This window comes from Rhea americana, unplaced genomic scaffold (assembly GCF_003343005.1).
Source record: "Rhea americana isolate MKP2758 unplaced genomic scaffold, rheAme1 scaffold_59, whole genome shotgun sequence".
In the NCBI taxonomy this organism is placed as follows: domain Eukaryota; kingdom Metazoa; phylum Chordata; class Aves; order Rheiformes; family Rheidae; genus Rhea; species Rhea americana.
Window position 1 is genome coordinate 225,825 of NW_028186745.1, and position 19,366 is coordinate 245,190.

Genomic DNA, 19,366 nt, shown 5'->3' on the forward strand with positions numbered 1-19,366 from the left:
AAGAAGTTTAGGTGCAGATATCCCCGCCRGTTCTGGCTTTATGATATAGCTCTAACCCTTGCTTTTGTATAGCCCACATGTCCTTGACCAATACAGTCAACCTCTGGATGCAAAGTCATTATCTCCGGTACAGAGAAAACTCTTCACAGGCTTGTTGACACTTGGTCATTTGTGTAGTACTCCAAGGATGAAAAGCACTACTCATGTGTTTTATATTATTATTAAGTAGGAGAGTTTCTTACTTTCGGTACTATGCATTATAGCCACAGAGGTGCAAGGGTTCACATAGTCTATATCAGAGATAGGCTAGAATACGGGTAGTCTTGAACTTTCTGTCAGCTATTTTTAATTCAAAATCAGATCTGGAAGTGAGGTTCAGCCTTTGCTCTTTAATTATTCAGCTAATACAATTAAGACCAAAACAACTGAATTCAGGAACAGTTAAGTTTCAGATCATAYCAAATTCTACATCTGAAGCCCACATTTAACACACTGATGCTTTTTCTCCTTGCTTTTAATCTAAGTAAGATTTTCTTTCTATTTGCAGAAAGAAGGTGTACATTCTTCTCCAAGGCAGCATGTATCCTGGATCATGTGCCTAATCTTCATTCCGTGAAACAAAAAAGGAAAAAGAAGCTGCTTGCAAGTATTAAAATGGCAACAGCGAATGGGAGCAAGATTTAGTGCAATAGAAAGCAGATTAGATTAAGCAAACTGTTGAAAATGTATTCTTCTGGTTAATTTTATCTGTAAAATTGTCCTAAAGACTAATACTGTCAATTCTCATTTGGCTCTATAGGACACTGCGTGAATCCAAATCCATCCTTTTTTGGCAGGCCTTTTTATCACCAGTAGTACAGTGACATCTAAGTGTCAAGAAGATGGGCCAGTCAGAGCATAGAAAATTGATTTGAACAGCACTCTCCCCCCTTGGCTGGCTGCAAATAAACAGTTCRGCTAATATGCTGGTCCTGACCTCTCTGAGACAGTATTTGAATAACATCTAATACAGCAGCTGCTTCATGGGAACTGGTGGAAGTAAAACAGTCCCCAAGAAGTTTTGCTTTTCTCTTGTTTTTTTAAAAGATGGGGCAGAAGATTAAAAAAAAAAAAAGGCATGCAACCACAAATGTCTTATGCACAGCTATGTGCTGTTTGCTGCTTAATGATGCTTTTTTTTAACACTGAAGTTGCAGAAAATCAATTTGCATTGGACATAAAGCCACAAGCACACAATGAAACCATCGTGGCTCTTCTTCTCCCCAGGAGCTTACTTTCCAGAGCACCTGAGTAACTGATATGCTTGAGACATACAGACACAGTTTGCTAGGGTGCTGATAGCAACAATGTTCACCACGTTCCTTCCTTCCACCTACCACCTTCTGGGATGAAACCACTCTCATTTCCACCAGCAGACTGGGAGCCGAACGAACCAAAATGAACCAAGCGCTGCCCGCGAGCGCTCCTCCTCCAGGCACCTTTGAAAGCGAGGGCCGCCGGGATGCTCGAGACCTGAACGTCTCAGTCCCCAGCCCCTGGGGAAATCCCTGCACATGCAGCACGGCGTCGCAGCCTCGGCAGGCGCGCGTTGGCAACGCGGCGGGCCAGGCGCAGRCGCAGCCTCGCTGTTGAAGGAGTTAGCCCGTTCCTTGCAAAAAAAGCAGCGAGAGTTTCCATCTGCTTCAGGCCTTAGTCTGCTTTTGGAYGAAGGAGTGATTGAGCACGGGGGAGCCAGGAAATACGTAAAACGCAGGGCCCTCTGCTCGTTTTTCTGTCCTTTTCTTCCCGTTYGGTGGTCGGGGACGGGAGTGCTCCTGCCATTCATCTCCCCTCCCGCTCGCTCCCAGGGCCGCCGTGCCCTGTGCAGCTCCTTCCAGCGCTGTCATTCCCGCAGCATGCGAGYGCCTTCCAGTCGGGCGTTACGCRAAGTGACTAACATCTGTCACACGTGGCTCGTTCTTTCCCTCAATCAGCCTCAATCAGCTTTTCTGCRGGCAGCGCTTCCTATCTGCAAATAGCAGCCATCACGGGGTCTGGCAGGATGAGCTCGCTCTCCTCTGCTCTTCCTTTCCTAGCTGTATTCTGGTTTTCTCTTGTTATTTTCATTGCTTTTTGTTTTCTCCCTACTCACCACCATCCTCACCATTATTTACCTTTGCCTTCTTCCCTCATAAATCTTCTCTCCTCCCATTTTTTACTTTCTCCTTGATCCAATTCATTTTTCTCCTATTTCCCTCCACAACCTCTTTCCTTTTTCAGCTYCCCATTTGCCCTTTCGCCCAGCTCTCTGCCCAGCACCTCCTGCCACAACTGAGGGAGAACTAGACCTGCTCGAGTCCTTGCTCCCACTGTGCTGGTGCAAGAGCAGTGCAGCCCGCTAGACCTGGCCAGGCGCTGGGAACGTCCCCTTCCCTCAGTCAGCCCCTTTCAGGTGTTAAATCAAACCAAAGGGCAGTCGAGCCAACGCCAGCCAGGTGCAGTCTCACGCCCCAGGTTTTACCTGGGGTCTCAGGAGCAGTCCTTGGTTGGGATGCTGGGGCTGGTTTGTCCACCCGGCACTGCAACACGTCGGTGGTGGCTCTTGACCATCACGGTGGCGGCTGTGTCCCTAGTGCCRTGTTTCTATCTTCTGCCAAACAGGGACAGTATTCCTGACTGCTTGGGCTCGATGTTTGTGCGTATGTTTCTTTTAGGATAGGAGGATTGAATCCCTGATGGCAGAGCACAGATCCCAGACTCTTCTCTGGCTGTGATGAGGATAAACCTGTTGATGGCTGAGTTGAGCTAACTCAAACCTAAACTTGACCTCCTGTTCCAATGAAAGCAACCCCTTAACTTCCTTTCCTGGCTTTGAGACAGATAATAGTGCCTGAATTAAACATGGGCGTGGAGGTGCCCTCCTGGGTCATGAAGTTCAATTCTTTGCTATGGGCAGACAAGGTGCCAAATAATCCCTTTGACAAACTTACCGAGTTGGATCTTCAAAACAGAGAATTGTTATCCCTCCCCCACAAGACAGTCAGTACTTCAGAATTTAGGTGGGTGAGAAAGGAGCACAAGATGCATTTTTTTTCAACTGAGATTTCAGTAATAAGAAAATTTAAGAGAAAACTCAAATATTCTGCCCTCRTTGAGCAGTCAGAGAAGTTTAGATTTTAGGTATGAATCATTTTCTTTATAGAAGAAGTAGGCATATAGGGAGTTATTTGTTTGGAGGTAATCTGTACAGTTTTTCTCCAATATTACTTTAGATAGACAAATAGCAAGAGAGAGCCTATTTACTGGCAGATGTTTTAGCAGGAGTATTGCACGAACAGCGCTCTCATTTAGCAGACACATTCAGCCCCACACCTGCTCACCTTCAATCTGTTTTGTAGCGTCTTACAGCTAGTTGTAATTTTTGCAGATTTAGGTTTGCCTGCTTGCGCTGACTTTAACCAACAGTCAGCCAAGAGGAGTCAGTTTTGAAAAGCCAAAAGATTCCAAAAGCCTCCTCATTTCGAATGAAATGTCTTGTTTCGAGACGTTAGAAGGAATAAAGAAAAAAGACAGGTCTGTCGGAGGAGGGTTTCCCAAAGCCGGAGCGTTGCTTTCCTGGTGCTGCCAGTGCCCTCTGCTCCACTCCCGGCAGCTGATCTTCCTCCCTGCGCTGGTCCTTGCAGGAGCAAGGCCTGGGCCAGCTGCATGGSGACAAGCAGCGAAGCTGTCTGCTGCCCCTGCGTTGTGGCGCTTGCATTGCTGCCGTCCCGCCAGTTCACCGCCTAGGAAGCGCGCAGGTGGCAGGGGGTGGTGCAGCAAAAGTGCCGCTATCTGCCACCCGTCCGGACGCCGGCACTCTCGGCGCCGACGCTGAATTTAGGGTGCTGTGATGGGCAGCCCGGATACCACCTCTGTGCAGAGGTTCCTGCTATGACGGAGTTACGCTGCCGTGCACGGAGCCGGGGAGGGGAGAGTCGGGCTCAGCGCACCGAATTACGCTGCCTGCTCCACGCTGCCGGCACGACGGGCGAGGGACACGCTCTTATATGCGGTTTCCCTCCTTTTGCAGAAGGAAGGAGTGTCAGAAAAGGAAATCAGGGTTAATGCAGCCAGCCAGCTCACTGGTTGGCACGAGGACGCTTCTGTGCTTTGTACTGTCAGCTTGCGGTAATATCACACCCTTGCAGCGGGTGTTGCTCTGGGGCACAGGCGTAGAAAGAGCTGCTCAAACTCTATTTATCAGCATTGCCTTTTCAAAGGCCTAGCTGACACAGCAGCGGATTTTTATTTTACTGATTTAACACCAGGATTTATGGGTYGTATCCAACAGCGCATTGGAGGGCACCACCTAAATAAGTATTTATCATGTTGGACGGGCCCTGGAAGGATAGCGTTGCTCTTAATAGTATATAGCCCCTTGTCCTTAAGTCAGTGGCACGCAGGCTGCCTGATTGTCACAAGGAGAGCTCGCCCCTCAAATTTACATTGCTACAGATGGGCTGGTGAGCGGTCTTTGCCAGGGACACACATCCATCACTGGCCAGCCAGTGGTCTGCTCTTCCTGCAAGGGCTGTGCCTGGAGGTGCTCAGGACTTTGCTGGGAACATGCAATTGGCTGCAGACTTCTCCCTGCTGCTGCCCAGGACCAGGTACGCTGCCTCCGGGGCAATAGTATAAACTGGTCATGGAGGAGATGCTGGYTGATGCCGCTTAAAAATACATCACGTTTCCTAGGTTGCACAGGGGCACCTGCTTGTGCACGTGCTTCCCACTGCCTGGGCTGCGAGGAAGCGTTTCACCACCCTTCAGTCCGCAAGCCAAGGAGCCTCTCCCAGAGGAGCCCAGGGATGGAGCAACAAAAGCTTTATGAAAGCCAGTGCAACTAGGGTGCAGGAGAGGGGTATTTTTGATGCTTCATACGTATGCTGCTCGTGCCTGTGTTCATTATTCAGYGTTATATGTGCTGTACATCCCAGCCGTCTCACTGCAGGCTGGTACCTCCCTTGGCCATCAGGCAGGCCAAAGACGAAATCAGAAAATGAAAACTACCTCATTGCTTTCGATATATCCCTGTAGTAGGATTCAGCAAAGCCTTTGCTGGGGGAGAATTGGTGGTTCRCGTATTTCTGCTCTCTTCTTTGCTCTACTTAATCTGTGCTAAGAGAAGAGCTTAGTTCCTCTCTTTCTCCTTCCCATGGTCCCCTGTCCCCCGTTCCTCTTGGCACTTTCACGAGATGGGTTGCTGCGCTTGCCCTGCGTGCAGGATAACGTGGCAGGTGCAGGTGAAGAGCTCTGCGCTAATCTCACAGTTTAGAAGACTGGTGCTGGAGATTTCACTCTTGAAAGGAAAATATCCCTCTCCCTTCAGCCACACCATTTCAATGCACTACTGCTCCAGCTTTCTATGCCTGTTTCCTTCTTTCAGCTCTGTAGCTTACTGACCTAGATTAGTGTGGGAGGAAGAGGCATCTTATTTACTTCGAGGTTCATTTCCTTGCACGGGTAAGCATTTTTTTCCCTTTATACCGCATTCCTCGCCTTTTCTTTGTACCCCTAAACTTCTCTGTTCCCCCACTCTATACAAAATCCTATCTGCGACTTTTGCCTTTCAGCCCTCTGTTACATCTCGCGACGGGACTCAAACATAATGCAGGACAGATCCAGCCCTGAAAGGGAGGAAAATAGATGGGATGATGGGGTGCGCTTCGCCAGGCGCTAGCGGCAGGGCCACGGCTGCAGCCAGCGCGCTCYGGAGATGGAGACGGCTCGGGGTTCGCCCGCGAGCCGGAGCCCAGGGAGAGGGCAGGAGYGGTTCATATAAAGAAACACCACCACGTTCTCGCGCGCGGTCCTGAATGAGTGTCACCAATTTCGTTACAGGAAGAGGGAGACCGAAGAGAAAACGTGACAAAGTGCATTTCACGTCGCTGTTGAGCTTTCGGCAGCAACGTGATTAGCAGTGTCTCCCCCTTACATTTCAAGGGGTGGGAGCACGACGGCAGAGATAGATAAACATCCAGAGGTGCTGCTCGCTGAAAGGCGTCTTTCTGACGGCACCTTACATCTCACGCCTCCCGCGCCGGAAAGAACATGAGGCTTTAGTGAAGGATGAAAGAGAAAAATCCACACTTTATCTACCATAAACAGTTGCCTCTTTGTATTTATTTTTCCCCTAGTGAGTCCCATTTCTGAAACCCCATTCGCCTGCCGTCTTCGTGCAGCCTGGAGACCGAAGCCGCTTTCCCACGAACTTGCAGGGCCCTGGCGCCTTCTCTGAGCGAGCTGCAGCTGCTGGGAAAAATAAAACACCCCCAATTCCTCTCTGCCTGCTCCGTGGAGCTCGTGTGTCTCCTCGCTGTCTCCCAGGAAGAGCTCGTTAGCCAGGAGACCTCTGCTCTCCAGAGGCCAAACACACTACCGCGAGGGAGCCGAAAGCCAGCCACGAAGTCTGCACCCTTCACACTTCCCCATCAAGGAAATGCAACACAACTCCCTTCCTCAGGAGTTATTGGCTATGACAGCTGCATCAGCTTAGGCAGGATTAAAAAAAAGAAAAGAAAAAAGAGAGAGAAACAAGAAAAAGAGAAAAACCTTCCCCGCTTCTGAAATTACTCACAAAGTCACCTTTTTAATGCTAACACACACAAAACGCACTCAGCCACTGATTTCAGCAGACCATATGCTGCCACTGCTGCTGGCCAGGTCCTAAGGGATGAATTTTTTTCCCCTTCAGCAAGCCTCCAGAAATGTCATAGAAATTTATATGCTTATTCACAGAGCCGATAAAGCAGAAAACCGGTGTTTCAGCTATTTTTGTTTTGCTTTGCAGATGGACAGTAAAAGGCATAAATCTCTTTCCCACTGCTCTTACGCCCTGCCTGGCTCCTTTTTTTTGGGGTCAAATCACCAGCCTTATACGATTTTCCGTGGTCCGCAGGCCACCTCTCTTCTTCGCTGAAAAAGGAGTAGCAAAGCAAAGTATTAGGAATTCCAAACAACTTTGAAAGTATCCTGGTTATTGAGCTCAGACACAGTGTTCTGCGCAGCCGTCAGGACAAGACACCTTTTTTGTTGCCTTGGAGGGAGAAACAAAATCCGACTGCGCGCCCAAAAGACGTCCGTGTCCCCTCCTTTCCCGCGCTGGCGCCCCGGCGCCGACAACACGCACGTCGCCCTCCCATTACGTTATCTGATATATGCGCCGGTTTACGGTGCTGTGCTGCGCCCGGCCGTAAATCAGGGACGGGGCTCACGAGGGGAGCCGGGCTGACCACCCACTGAAGCRTGCCTGGGTCGTAGACCCGGGCGGCATTTAAGCGATGGTTGACGTTTAACCTCGGGGAAGGCAATATGCCGAGGGGAAGGGGAGGACGACCGTGGCTAAATCTCTCTCCAAGCTATATTTACAGTTAAGTCTCCGGATGGAGCTTGTAGCGTAGCAGAGAAGCCGCCCCGTGTGGCACATTACAAAGGAAATTTTGGATTAGTGGCGGAGGCCTGTTGGCTCGTTCACCGAAGGAAGCGACGGGGGCGGAGGGGGTTGTGACTTAGGGCAGGAAGCAGCTTTATGGCAGCGGATGGCCTGGCGGTTCCCGGAGGAAATTTTCCCCGTGGCATCTCATCGGTCAGCAGTTTTCCGAGAGCGCGTCCCTCCTGCCGGCGCTGCCGTAGCTTTTCTTTCTTGGGGCAGAGCCAGCCTCAGGCCCGTTGCAATGCCACCAGCACCAGCCTGGCACCCGACGTCCCTCGTGCCGGGCACCGCGGGACCCCACGTCCCAGGAGAGCTGCTCCCGCAGCCGGTGCGGGGGCATTTCCTACCTGCTGTGCGGCTTTCAGCTTTCCCTTGCTGTTGTGGGGACTGACAKGCCTTGTCCAGAGGACGGGGACAAGAACGGGGAAATTTGGAAGGAGCACCTCTACTCTGTACTCTGCAGCCGCTGGCCAAGACGGGCCGAAGGGAGGCTTGGAGGGACAAGTGCTACCTCTATTTTCTGTCTGTTCCTTTGACTGTGTCAGCTACTGAGAAAGCCTCTGGGGTGTAGCCTGGCTGTCACTACGTGTTTTTAGCGATCCTCGTGCACGGTGGGGCCCTGATCCCAGCCAGAGCTGGAGGCACTATTGTAATACAAATGTCTGCAGGACAYAGCTGGTGGGACCAGTTGTCTGTGCAGCCGCAGCGGAAAGGGGCTGCCTTAGCGAGTCGTGCTGCACCAGGGAGCAGAGAAATTAGGAATAAACCCAAACCCAGTGAGGCCCTAGAATTTAGCCTCACCCAGGGAGCATGGCAGTTTAGGCAGGCTCTCATCCGGGCTAATGATGGCAGGCCAAATATTTAACTAAGATCTTACGATAGTAGGGAGCTAGGCAGGAGGAGGCCTGCAGAAAGCAGGCGCTTCCCCTCCGAAGTCTGTTTTCTCTTTATTTAAGGAGGAGGAAACAGGTCAGCTGCCGCATCCGCCAAGGTCAGCAGCTCGATTTGTATTTCGGAGCCCGGGAAAGGTGAATGCGCCAGAGCTACGTCCGTGATGGAAACAATCACTCACCCTAATAAGGCTGGCAGCGAYGGGGGCCTGCCTTCTCCAGATACAATTATTACAGCCAGGGTGTCGGATTACTGCATCTATTAGCCTGGAATCAGCTGCCGTTTCAGAGCAAGACAGTTAGGCTACCAGCAGTGGGGATGTAGATCATGCCTGACACCCGGCGCAGGCTAACCCCACTGCTAGGGAGAGGCGAAGGGGGACAGGACCACCTACAGCGCTGAAGAAGAAACCTGTGTTAGTGACTTCTGGACACAGGTACATCTACCAGCTCGTGACAATCAGCATTGTAATGATTCGGGAATGCAGTTACCAAACAACTCGATTTTCTGAGAGACGTACCCTAAACTCATTTCAAGCAGAGCCCAAAGTTGTGGTCCAGGCTTTCTGTGTCCTTCCTGGACAAATCCTAAAAGAGCTGGGGTAAGTAACCAGTGGCACAGCTGATTTTCTGCCATAAAAGCATTCTGAGGAAGGCTGAAAGGAGGAGGGGAATGATGCTCAAATCAGTGGGGAGCTCTTTGTGCTGGAGCTAAAATAAGAACAGCCTGTATCCAAGAGGAAATACAAATTGCTGGTTAACAGAGCATTTCCACCCCAAAGCACGGCTTAAAAAAACCCATCTACGCTACTTTAGCAAGAAGAAGAGGCGTGCCTGCACTGCTCCGGTGGCACGTGCCTAGGAGCAACCCCAGCCACACTCAGATTGAGCGCCGAGCAGGTGGCTCCCCAGGCCCTTCTTTCTGCCCCCTTGTCTCTTCCTAGCAGCAGACAGTTTTCCCAGTGACGCTCCCCTAACCCTTTTTGCCTGTCCCCTGCAGTGGATCAGCCAGCTTTCAGCTGAGGAGAGGGACGCTTTCTGCTCCGCAGAGCGAGGAACAGACCACAGCAAACCACTGCAGCTCTGTTCCACAAGCCGTCATTTCAGATGTACTCGAGATCTCTGACTTTGTCCCATCAGCGCGCAGCAGCTCCAAGTCACGGGACTCTGTGCTTCTCAGGCCCTATCTGTTTTATGCACTCCATGCTGCTACTGGGGAGACGTGGGACTTTTCTAAGCATCCCAAATGTTTGCTCAGTGAACTTCACCCTGTGTACCGTGCCAGCTAACGATAGATGTGGTAAGGCGATTCTCTCCCTGAGGAGTGACAYGGGGAGAGGGGCAGAAGTAAAGACAGAGACTCAAGGCTGTGTATGCCAATTGCCTGTCATGCATTTCTGCCCTGTTAATTCTCCGCCTTTGCATTGCTGCTCTTTTGTTTTATTAACATGCTCACTAAATCTAGAGCATGGCATAGGGACAGCCTTTCCACTGCGCTAGGACAACAGCAGCGTGTGCGCGTTTTGGGTGGCAGGGTATGAACTATATATATAGGGCACAGAGGCTGTTGGTGCTCATGACGGACCACCAGAGTGAGGGTATGGCTACGGACTGCAATCCCTTCAGCTACAAAATGCAGCCAGAATGCGAGGGGAACAGGATCTCCGGTGGCGATAATGGTAATGAGTCTGTCCAAGGATAAAGAAAGCTGCTTTGTCTGCTGACAGAGTAATTATGGGCCATCATAATATCTGCCCCGGTTAACTGGGAATGGCACATCAGGCTGGTCTCTGGAAACCGTTTTATTGACCTTATGAGAGGCTGTTTTTCGGAGAAACTTGTTTTGACACCAGCATGGGAGAAGCCAACTTTTGGGTTAGTGAGATGTGACCAGCAGGTGTTAATGGAAATACTACACTATCTTCCTAAATTTGGCAAGGCAGAGCTGCGTGCAGGTATGGCTCCTTGGAGACCGCCTCAGAGGCAATCCTGTTTGTAAACCAGCTTATTTAAAGTTCAGTGTCATGATGAAGGAAGTTGTTAGCAACAGGCTGAGAACAAGAGATGACTAGAAGAAACTGTGGCAGAGGAGCAGACAGCTTTGACACCTTCCTGGAAAGAGAAAAAATCTCAGCATCCTTAAGAGAAGTGCATCAAGTCAGAGAGACCAGAAAATATCTTCTGGGTTGGACTTGCCCACCCTACCATGCAAATCCCCCAYGATTTACAGCATTGGCCTTGCTGGGCACAGGCATTATCTGCAGGAAGCAGTACAAGATGCGAGGCCCAAGAGAAAGATATCCTGGCCAGAAGACAGCTTTGAGCAGTCTCAGGGACAACCAACAAAGATGCCAGAGCAGAATGACATGCAGTTCATTTTAGCATTTTCCTAGGACTGGACAAAGAAGCCAAAGATGAAGAGGACAACGGGGTAGGATTTGAAACGTAGCTCCAGCACCAGCTATGGTTAGATGAGACAGAAGAGATCTCCCAAATCCACAGCAGATTCTCCTGCCTTAAGCCCCAACAAACTTTCCGAAGTTGACTGAAGTAGCCTTTTGTCATGTCTACTTCCAAGCATTCATCTAACCAACTAAAAAAGGGAGCAGGGCATTTGATTTGRTTGAAAGAGGGAAGCCTCAGCCGCACAAGCTAGCTACTAGCAGGACATGCTGCCCAGGAGGCCATGGGAACCTTAAAAAGCAGGTTATGGCTCTTTCTCATGCTGTGCTTGCACACAGGAAGCTAAATGACAAAAATTTGTGAGGCCAGGAGTGGCAAGATTATGGYGATGGCTCCCCAGATGAGCAGACCCTCATGTGCGATGCAGAGAGTGTCATACTGCTTGCACCACTTGTCCCTCTTGCTGAGCAGTGCAACTCCCCATCCTGGCTGGGTAGGATGCTTTGGGGATAATTGACCATTATACATTACCATTGCCTAAAGGGAAAAGTTTTCTCTCAAGCCCAAGCACTTAGCTGCTGGCTTGTGTCCTGAAGCATGTGGGTTAATATCCCTTGCACATTTTTATCATAGAAATGAAAGAGAGAGGGTATTTTCTGATTCAATGGGAAACAAGTGAATAATAATTCTGTGAAGCCATGTAGTGGAAAGAGAGACTTTGAGTGCAACAAGAAACGGGATTTTAAAATTTCATCTGCACAGCAGAAGGTCCTGCCAATTGAACCGTTTCCAGTAAACAATCTGCTAAGTCTGACAGTTTGAAGGAATACCAGACTGCCAGGAGTGAATAGGCTGGGATTTTTAAGAGGTTTATTTTTCATCCGAACACTTTTGTTTGTGAGCAACAGCTTAAAAAATAAAAATGCAGACGCGGTGGTGTTCGCAGCCAGGCAAAGGGTTTCCCCACCAGCCCAGCCTCTAGAAAGAGCCAAGGCTCGGCTCCACATCCCGCAGCAGAGCTCCCAGTCCCAGGGGCTGTGGACCTGCTGGGTTTCAGAGTTTCAGAGTGACCTCCTCTGCCTGCCCTGGCCCYGCGGTATTCAGCCTGCTCCAGGGCCCTTCTCATACCGGAGGGGGCTCCAGAGCCCCCTCTGATCCCTCTGCTTCCTGCACAGAGGTTTGTGTTGAACCCAGTTTCCTCCCCCATTTCCACTGCCTCCGCAGAGGCTGTCTTTGCTGGCTCAGGTGTCCCCAAAGGGATGCTGAGGGCTGATGGGGCAGGGGGACCTGGGAGGGCACAGGCTGGAGGCCAGGAGGTGCTGAGCGTGCTAAGGAACCCCAGCTCCTCGGTCAGCAGTAACRGGCTGATGCTCCATCCAGCTTGGTTTTGAGGGAGCTCCTGTAACATGATGAGGGGGTAAATATACCCACGTCATGCTGCACACGTTGCTTTCTCCCTTTGCAGAAGAGTTTTGCTGCCCGCACTGAGGCAACCGGGRGAAGGAGGTGTTTTACAGCCTTGCAGAGCACTTGCATGTGAACGCAAAAGCAAAGCACGCACCGCTAACACAGCACCRTATTCATCTTCAAAATGCGCCTGGCAGCAAGGGAGACCGTGCTCGTGTGACTGCATCGGGCCAGGTCAGCTGCTGGTGCAGGGCTGCGTCCTCGAGCCGCCACCAGGAGCAGCTCATGCTCGTGCTAGGGCCAGTCGGCTCAGATGAGGCTCTGCAGAGCATTGGTAAAGGGTTTTCTGTGCAGAGCTCAGCTCCRGCTCGCTCCAGGCAAAGGCTAACTGAACAGCAGGGGAGGTGCTGATGGGGGGATATATAGAAATTGCCAGGAAACGCGGCGTGCGACAGGAGATGCACGGCCTTTACCTGTCAATCACCACGCTAGCCTTCCTTGGCATCTCTCGCACATGCATCCCGCGCAGCCGCTCTGAAGGCACGGGGTTATTCCTCTCACGGGCAGAAGCGACTGTGGGAGCTAGGCCTAGGGTCGAACCTGAAACAGGATGGGATTATTCTGGGCCTGAAGAACATTGACATCTCAAAACTTTCCTGGTCTCTCTCGCGGCAAGAAAGGAGGAAGAAGGTCCTGAGCGGGGTTACAGAGACTCAGCTGGGATCGAGAAAACAGTTTCACGTCTCTTTTCCCAGTTCAGGCCAGAGGCTCAAATGCAAAGAGGACAGCCCTGCCTATCTCGCTTTGAGGCAGGATCCTCAGGTTTGTCCTAAACCCAGGAAGCTTTTCCAGAGAAAAAGCTGAGCTGGTAAATCCCCTGTGGATTTTCAGATTTGAGCAACTAACATTTTCTGACAAAGGATGCCTATGTAGGGAAGAAGTGACTCTCTTTCCGGGCTCACGGGCCGCTATGTCTTCTTGTTACCCAACATATAAACCATTTAGATATGGCTCATCTCCATCTGAAAATAGTTTGCTGTTTCATGCCCTCCCCACTCCTACTGAAGGCTGCTGGAGATTCTCTCTGCCTTCCTACCTGCTCTGTTTTGCAGAGGTATTTCCTAAGCRGATAAATGAAGAATTCCTTAATCCTATTCCTGTGTTTATGATAACTCCACAACATGCTGCTTTCACTAGAGTAGAATCACCAGGTCCTAAGAACTGTCACTGTAGTTTTTCCCACTGAAAATCGGTTTGCTGAAGGAGTCCAGTTCAGAAAGGCAGTCATTTGCATTTCTGAGATCTAAACGGATAAAGGCAAGGTTGTCTCAAAACAGCACCAGGAATAGTGTAGCCTTCCTGGTTTGATGTAAGCAGAAATGATTGAACTCCTGTTCAATGTGCACAAGAGAGCAACAACACTTCAATAGATCCCTGGAAACACAGTCTGGAGTTCCGGTGGCAAAATCCTCTGGTCCAAACCATACGGATTAGCTTACGCTCTCCCAGGGAGATGTAGGTTGTTGCACTTCTCTTTGCGTGGCAGAATCGCTTTTGCAAATGCAAGTGCTTTCCATCAGTATTACTCCTGGTTATTATCAGGAGAGCCCAGCTGCAGCTCGGGCGTGGTATTTGAATGGTCCGATAAATAACTTCCTCTGAGCCCAAATGTTGGCCTTTAGACCACTGTAATCCACAAAATAGAAAATGACCTTTTCTGCTCAGAAATGCTTGAGAAACAAGGCTTAGAGGCTAGCCAGAGAGTGAAGCCTGGCTGGGATCCTTGCAGATGGAAATACCGATAYGCAGAAGTGTCAAGCAGTAGCATCYGGACACAGTAAAAGTAGGGCTGATACAAGAGAGGCTGCTTCAACAGCTTGCTGTAAAACAGGAGTATTTGCCACTCTGAAGTCCAAGATTGGCCCTTCTTTTTCCATGATGGCTCCATGCCCTTCCCCGGGTGAGCTGGAAGCCAACAAAATGTGCTGCCTGCTCCTTGACCAGTTTTGCCTGGGGAAATAAGGGCTTGCTGCCACTGGCATTGTAGGGGGAAAGTCGTAGTAGTGTCTTGTAAAGAGCTCCTTCTTGGCAGTTGAGTGTAAGATGAGCACGAGAGAGGAGATCGGGGTTAGAAGTGCTACAGCTTCATTTTAACACATCTGAAGTGTCATATCAAGGCTTATCATGGCCACTTTATGAAGCACATTATCCTACATCATATGTTTTTTKGGGACTCTATTTTTATATGCTGCAACTTCCTTTCTTTCTTTTTTTAACTCTTAATGCCTTAAAGAAGAAGCTTGAAAAAATACACTTGTCTGCAATCTCTTTTACCCAGTACACTGGACGAGTTGGGATCTGACCTCCACAACTTAATTCTTGAAGTATAGGACATGTGGGACTTATACATTGAACCTCACCCCAGACACCAAGTCACTGGCCAATTTTCAAAAATACCATGCATGAAGTAGAAAGGTGAGCAGAGAATTCCCCAGGCCGAAAAAAAGGAAATGAAACTACTGGGCAAAGGAAATGAAACTACTGCTCCGCGACACTCTAGGACTGACCGAGGACACCGTCACCGGAGAGCATAGCTTATTGCTCCCTACCAGAGGCAGGCCAAAACCAAATGGCATCTGCCAGTCCCTGTTGACGCCTTTCTTTGTTTCCACCGAAGAGGGGCTTAGTCTGCCCGGGGGAGAGGCACCGGTGGGGTCAGAGTCTCAGTGATGCCCCACGGCGAGGGAGGAAGAAGCCTGCCCCGCTGGTGACTTGGCCAAAAGACCAGCCGCCCTCTCTGAATGCCCAATTGTCAGCAGAAAGGCTGGAGAGGGCAGGGGCGAGGAGGGTTAAAGAGAAGGCGAGTGAATAGCTGTCAGAGGTGCCGCGGGTTTCCTTCGGAGGTTGCATTGAATCAAACTTCCCCTCCCCAGCCACGTACTGGCCTGACAATAAGTGTGTGTGCGTGGGGGAGCTCAGCTTGTTGCTAGGGATACTGAAGAGGATAACGGTGGGGAAAAAAAGGAGGAAAGACCAAGAAGGGAACAAAGATAAATTCCAGGCAGAGCTGGATGCGGAGACCAATTGCTATAGGACTAACTCCGAGGAAAAACAAGCGTACGGCTCGTCTCGAGATGCCTTGTAACACTAATGTCTATGTAATCTCTTAAAGAGCCTTTTTCCTATCTACAAGCCAATAACTGTCGTTGTTTCCCAGAGCTGACATAAGTTGAGATCACATTTTTCTAATTTACTTTCAGAGTCTCCCTCTTTTATATTTTTAGCATGAATAAACACGGCTTTATTTCAATGCATTAGACAGTATATTCTTGTAACGTCACCACTTTGTCCCAGAGCTCAAGCGTATATCAGTGTCCTAAATCACCAAATCAGTTTACAAATCATGAGGCTTTTTCAGAAAGGTACATTCTGTGACTTTCAGTTTTTTAGTACCCTTTGGTTTCTGACTTATTGGAATTCAACGGTTCCAGGATTTTCTTTGTAACAGCAAAGGCAAGCAAGATTTCTTTTCCAGAAAAGGAAAGCTGAGATTCCTACCTCACATGCTCCTTTTTTTTGAAGAAAAACACCATAAAGCATAAGGCTGATGATTAAGTCACAAAAATTGGCAACGCGGAGTTGCAAGCGGTGCTCGGTGCTCTGCAGGGACTCYGGGCAGCGACCTCCTGAAGGGATGCCAGCGTTTCAGTTGTGCGCGGGCCAAAACACAAGGAGCAGCAAAACCATGGGCCGAGGGGTGAATTTTGAAGCGGGGGCCTCCTCTTTTCTCCAGTTCCTCTGCACCGCTTAACTGGGACCCCGGCCCTGCAAAGACTTGATCGCACGAGGCGTCTTGGGTACTTGATTAGTTCCCCCGAGCTCCGGGGGGAGCTTGCACGCCGAAGTACGTGGAGGGCTGGAGACTGCAAAGGCAAACAAAAGAGCGGAGAAGCTAATGGGCTGCCTTTGCCTCCTGCTGCTCCGTGGAAAGCTTTTATCTGTCGGACTCTCCCCTCGCCTGCCTTCACAAACAAGCCTTAGGCCAGAGAGCATCTCTGCACAACGAGGAGCGCTTCGCCAGCGTGGCTGTATCAGCAGTCCTGTGACAGCAGAGTGCTTTGACACAGCTTGTACCAGTAAACCCTATCCGGAGAAGCACAGCTTTCCTCGCGTGGCTTCACCCTCGTCAGGGCCTTCGCTCGGCACCGACGGGGAACGCTTCTCTCTCTCGCCCTTCCCCGCGTGGGGCTCGGCACGCCGGAGGAGCAAGGACGCGGCGGGGCGGGCGTCAGCGTGCCGACAGCGCCGTTGCTGTACGTAGGCTTTTCGCTCAGCTTTGCATCTGACGGCAGCCGGCGACGTGGCATCGTGCCCCCCACGGGTAGTGGAGGTATTTAGCTGCTCGGCTGCCAGAGCAGCCGTGCTCCTCACGCAGGGGGAAAGGGAGTTTATTTTTGCCTCTCGAATGAAAATAATGTGCAAAACTTCTTGGGACCCGAATGCCTTTTTCGACTGCCGTTACCCATCTGGGCTTCCCTTCTGTTCCAGAGACAGTGTCAACACGAWGCCGAGACGCATAGCTCAACAAAATTTATATATGGAATCAACRAGAACGCAGCCTCAGACCGCTCCAACTCTTTCATTATTTACTGCATTCAGCTTGCTGACTTAATAGTGTTTCGTCCTGTCCTTGAATCCTGCGTGGATGGATTCAGAAAAAAAATCAATGATGTGCCCTGACCAGCAGGCCTGCTTCCCACAGCACAAGGGAATCTCCAAAGCACCRCAGCTCCTGATATTTATCTGTTTCCTTTATGTTATCAGCGTTATGGGGCTAATTGTAATGTTTCGGGTGCGTGAAATCTCACTTTACACACACTTAAACCAGTCAGGAAAGAAAAGAGCAGGAGTCATAAAAATAGAGCACAAATAAATGCCAGCCTTCAAAATGAAAAATAACGGTGGAAGAAATAAAAGGCACACTAATCTTCGTGCACCTCGTTTACCTATTAAGCGCTGCCGTTGTGATAACAAGGTACTAATGCAAAAGGAGGGCGCAGGAGGCCTCCCCGCCCCGCACCAAGCCGCCCCAGCGAGAGGGCTGGTTCCTCAGAGCGGCTGCGGGACCCGCGCGAGCGACTGGGCTGGCACGGGACRTGGCTCGCGGGAGGCGTTTCCTTTACGTTCCTATATGACATGATTGCTGACAAAACTTTTCAGCACAGCGCAGGCCTTACAGCAGGTCCCCCACGCCGCGGCGGGCCAGAGCTGGGAGTTACTGGGAGCTGCGTTTGGCCTCGCTCCTCAAAGAGTGAGCTCAACTAACTTTTCCGTGTCGGGCCTGGGGAGAGCAGTTTGCAGAGGTGCAGACTTGAGATGACAAAAAGCCAAGCAGAAAAGGAGGTGCATCGCCAGGCCAGGCGCAAGAACGTGTGTTTTTTGCCGTGGGGGCTGTATGCTCTCACCTGCTCTTGCAGCACCTGGGACACTGAGTGTTAAAACATTTAAATATGACATTTAACAATGAATGGATTCATTTAGTATTCACAACTCTCTTATTCAAAGCACAATATTTATAGTCCCTACATTGTCTTAAATCTACAGTGTAAAGGCTTTCCCYGACAAGGTTTACAGACTCACGGGATATAAAGCAGCAGTGCGTTTCTGGGGGATGGCACGCTGCGCTGGAGAGAAGGAGCCCTGCCAAGGCACCAGGGGACACGGCAACTAGGCAGCGATCAGCACGGCCACATTAGGGTCCGCAGCACCCCACTGGCAAGCCCTGGGTCCGGCTCAGTCGGGAGCTGCTCGGGACCGCGTGCCTCTGCCCCAGGATGTGGCGCCAGGTGGGCAGCGGCACGGCGGCACAGCCCCTGGGGTTCAGCCCCTGTGGCTCTGCGTGCTTGGCTGAAGCGCCTTTGCTGGGAATGTAGCTGTCCAGTGCTCCCCACGCTGCTAGTGGAGCTGAACAGCCTCCTGGAGGCACTTCGCTGGCCCGATCGCGGAGGCAGCCAAGGGCAGCCGGCTTGCAGCAGAGCCCTGGTGGAAAGCGCGGCGAAGCCTGCGCTCAGGCAGAAAGCATTTAGCTAGTGGCACATGCTGCTAATGAAGCAACATGAGCCAGTGCCCTCCTCCCAGTGAGGTTTTGCAGCTCTGGTTCAGTGTCATCCTTTTGCCAGCAGGGATGACCTGGAGGGCAGTTTCCRCAAGAGCCATCCTTAGTGGCTGGAGAAGCCTTTTGGACACCAAGACCCCATGTTGATACCCCTCAGAACTGCCTACCGTACAGGAGCTTTTCCTTTGGTAGAGCAAAATCCCCCTATCTGAGCAGGGGCTGGTGGCCATCCACAGCACCAGGCATCTCAGCCCATCCCCAGGGTGCCCAAGTGGCTCCCTGAGCCCTTGGGCCCAAGCTCCTACTGCAGAGAGTGCCTGCAAGCAGCCCAAACTGCTGATGGCCTGGGGCCACAGCCTGTCACCTGGCAAGTCATTCCCAGTGACTCCTCCACTGCAGCAATGTATTTCTGCCAGTCCTTTCTCCCCCTGCTGCCCTGAACCTTGTCCTTTTGCTCCACATGCAAAAGCTCAGCTAGGTTCACCCAGGAGGAGAAAGAAACAGCGCCACCAAAGAAGAGGCCTTTTTAAAGAGGCAACAGATGCAGAGCTGACTCCCTCACCAAAGTGATTTTCCACTTTAAAGTCCCAGTGCTGCCTTAAAGTAAAGAGTGGCTGGTGTTGATCTCGCTTGCAATGTGGGCTGCTGCCTTCAGTGCTGGCAAATGCAAGGTGACCAAGGCTTGGTCACTGCTGTCCCACAGAATTTATAGGCTGGTGGATCCCTCCCACCAAAAAAAAAAAAGAAAAAAAAAGAAAAAGAAAAGAAAAGAGAGAGAGAGAAAAAAAAAAAAAAAAAAAAGGTGCTGTTTCATCTGTAATGGCTATTGGCAGCTCCCTGCAAAGTCCCTCCTCTCCCCTTGTCTCGAAAGCTCCACTGCACAGACCGCATAGCTGTGTGTCAGTGTGACCCATGCTGATGCCTCAGTGCACAGGTTTAAATTACCTGTCCAAATACAGATTTACAAATACATTCAGAAGCAGGAAGTCAAATGGGACCATCAGTAAATGCAGCATCCAGGAGGTCACCAAATACAGCCAAGCTGGGAATCCCAGGCTGTCCTCGCTTTGGGTCTGTTCCTTGCATAAGCAGGGCTTTTCT

The 19,366-nt window shown here is 50.6% G+C and overlaps 1 long non-coding RNA gene across 1 annotated transcript; it reads right to left on the minus strand.

The window, feature by feature from the left end:
• Positions 1-6,076: 6,076 nt before the first annotated feature.
• LOC146587514 (uncharacterized) lies at positions 6,077-12,819 on the minus strand. The gene is made up of 2 exons (XR_014897619.1): positions 12,624-12,819; positions 6,077-6,509 (listed from the first exon to the last, which is right to left on the minus strand). It is a non-coding gene; the product is annotated as an uncharacterized LOC146587514 (long non-coding RNA).
• Between the last annotated feature and the right edge of the window lie 6,547 nt (positions 12,820-19,366).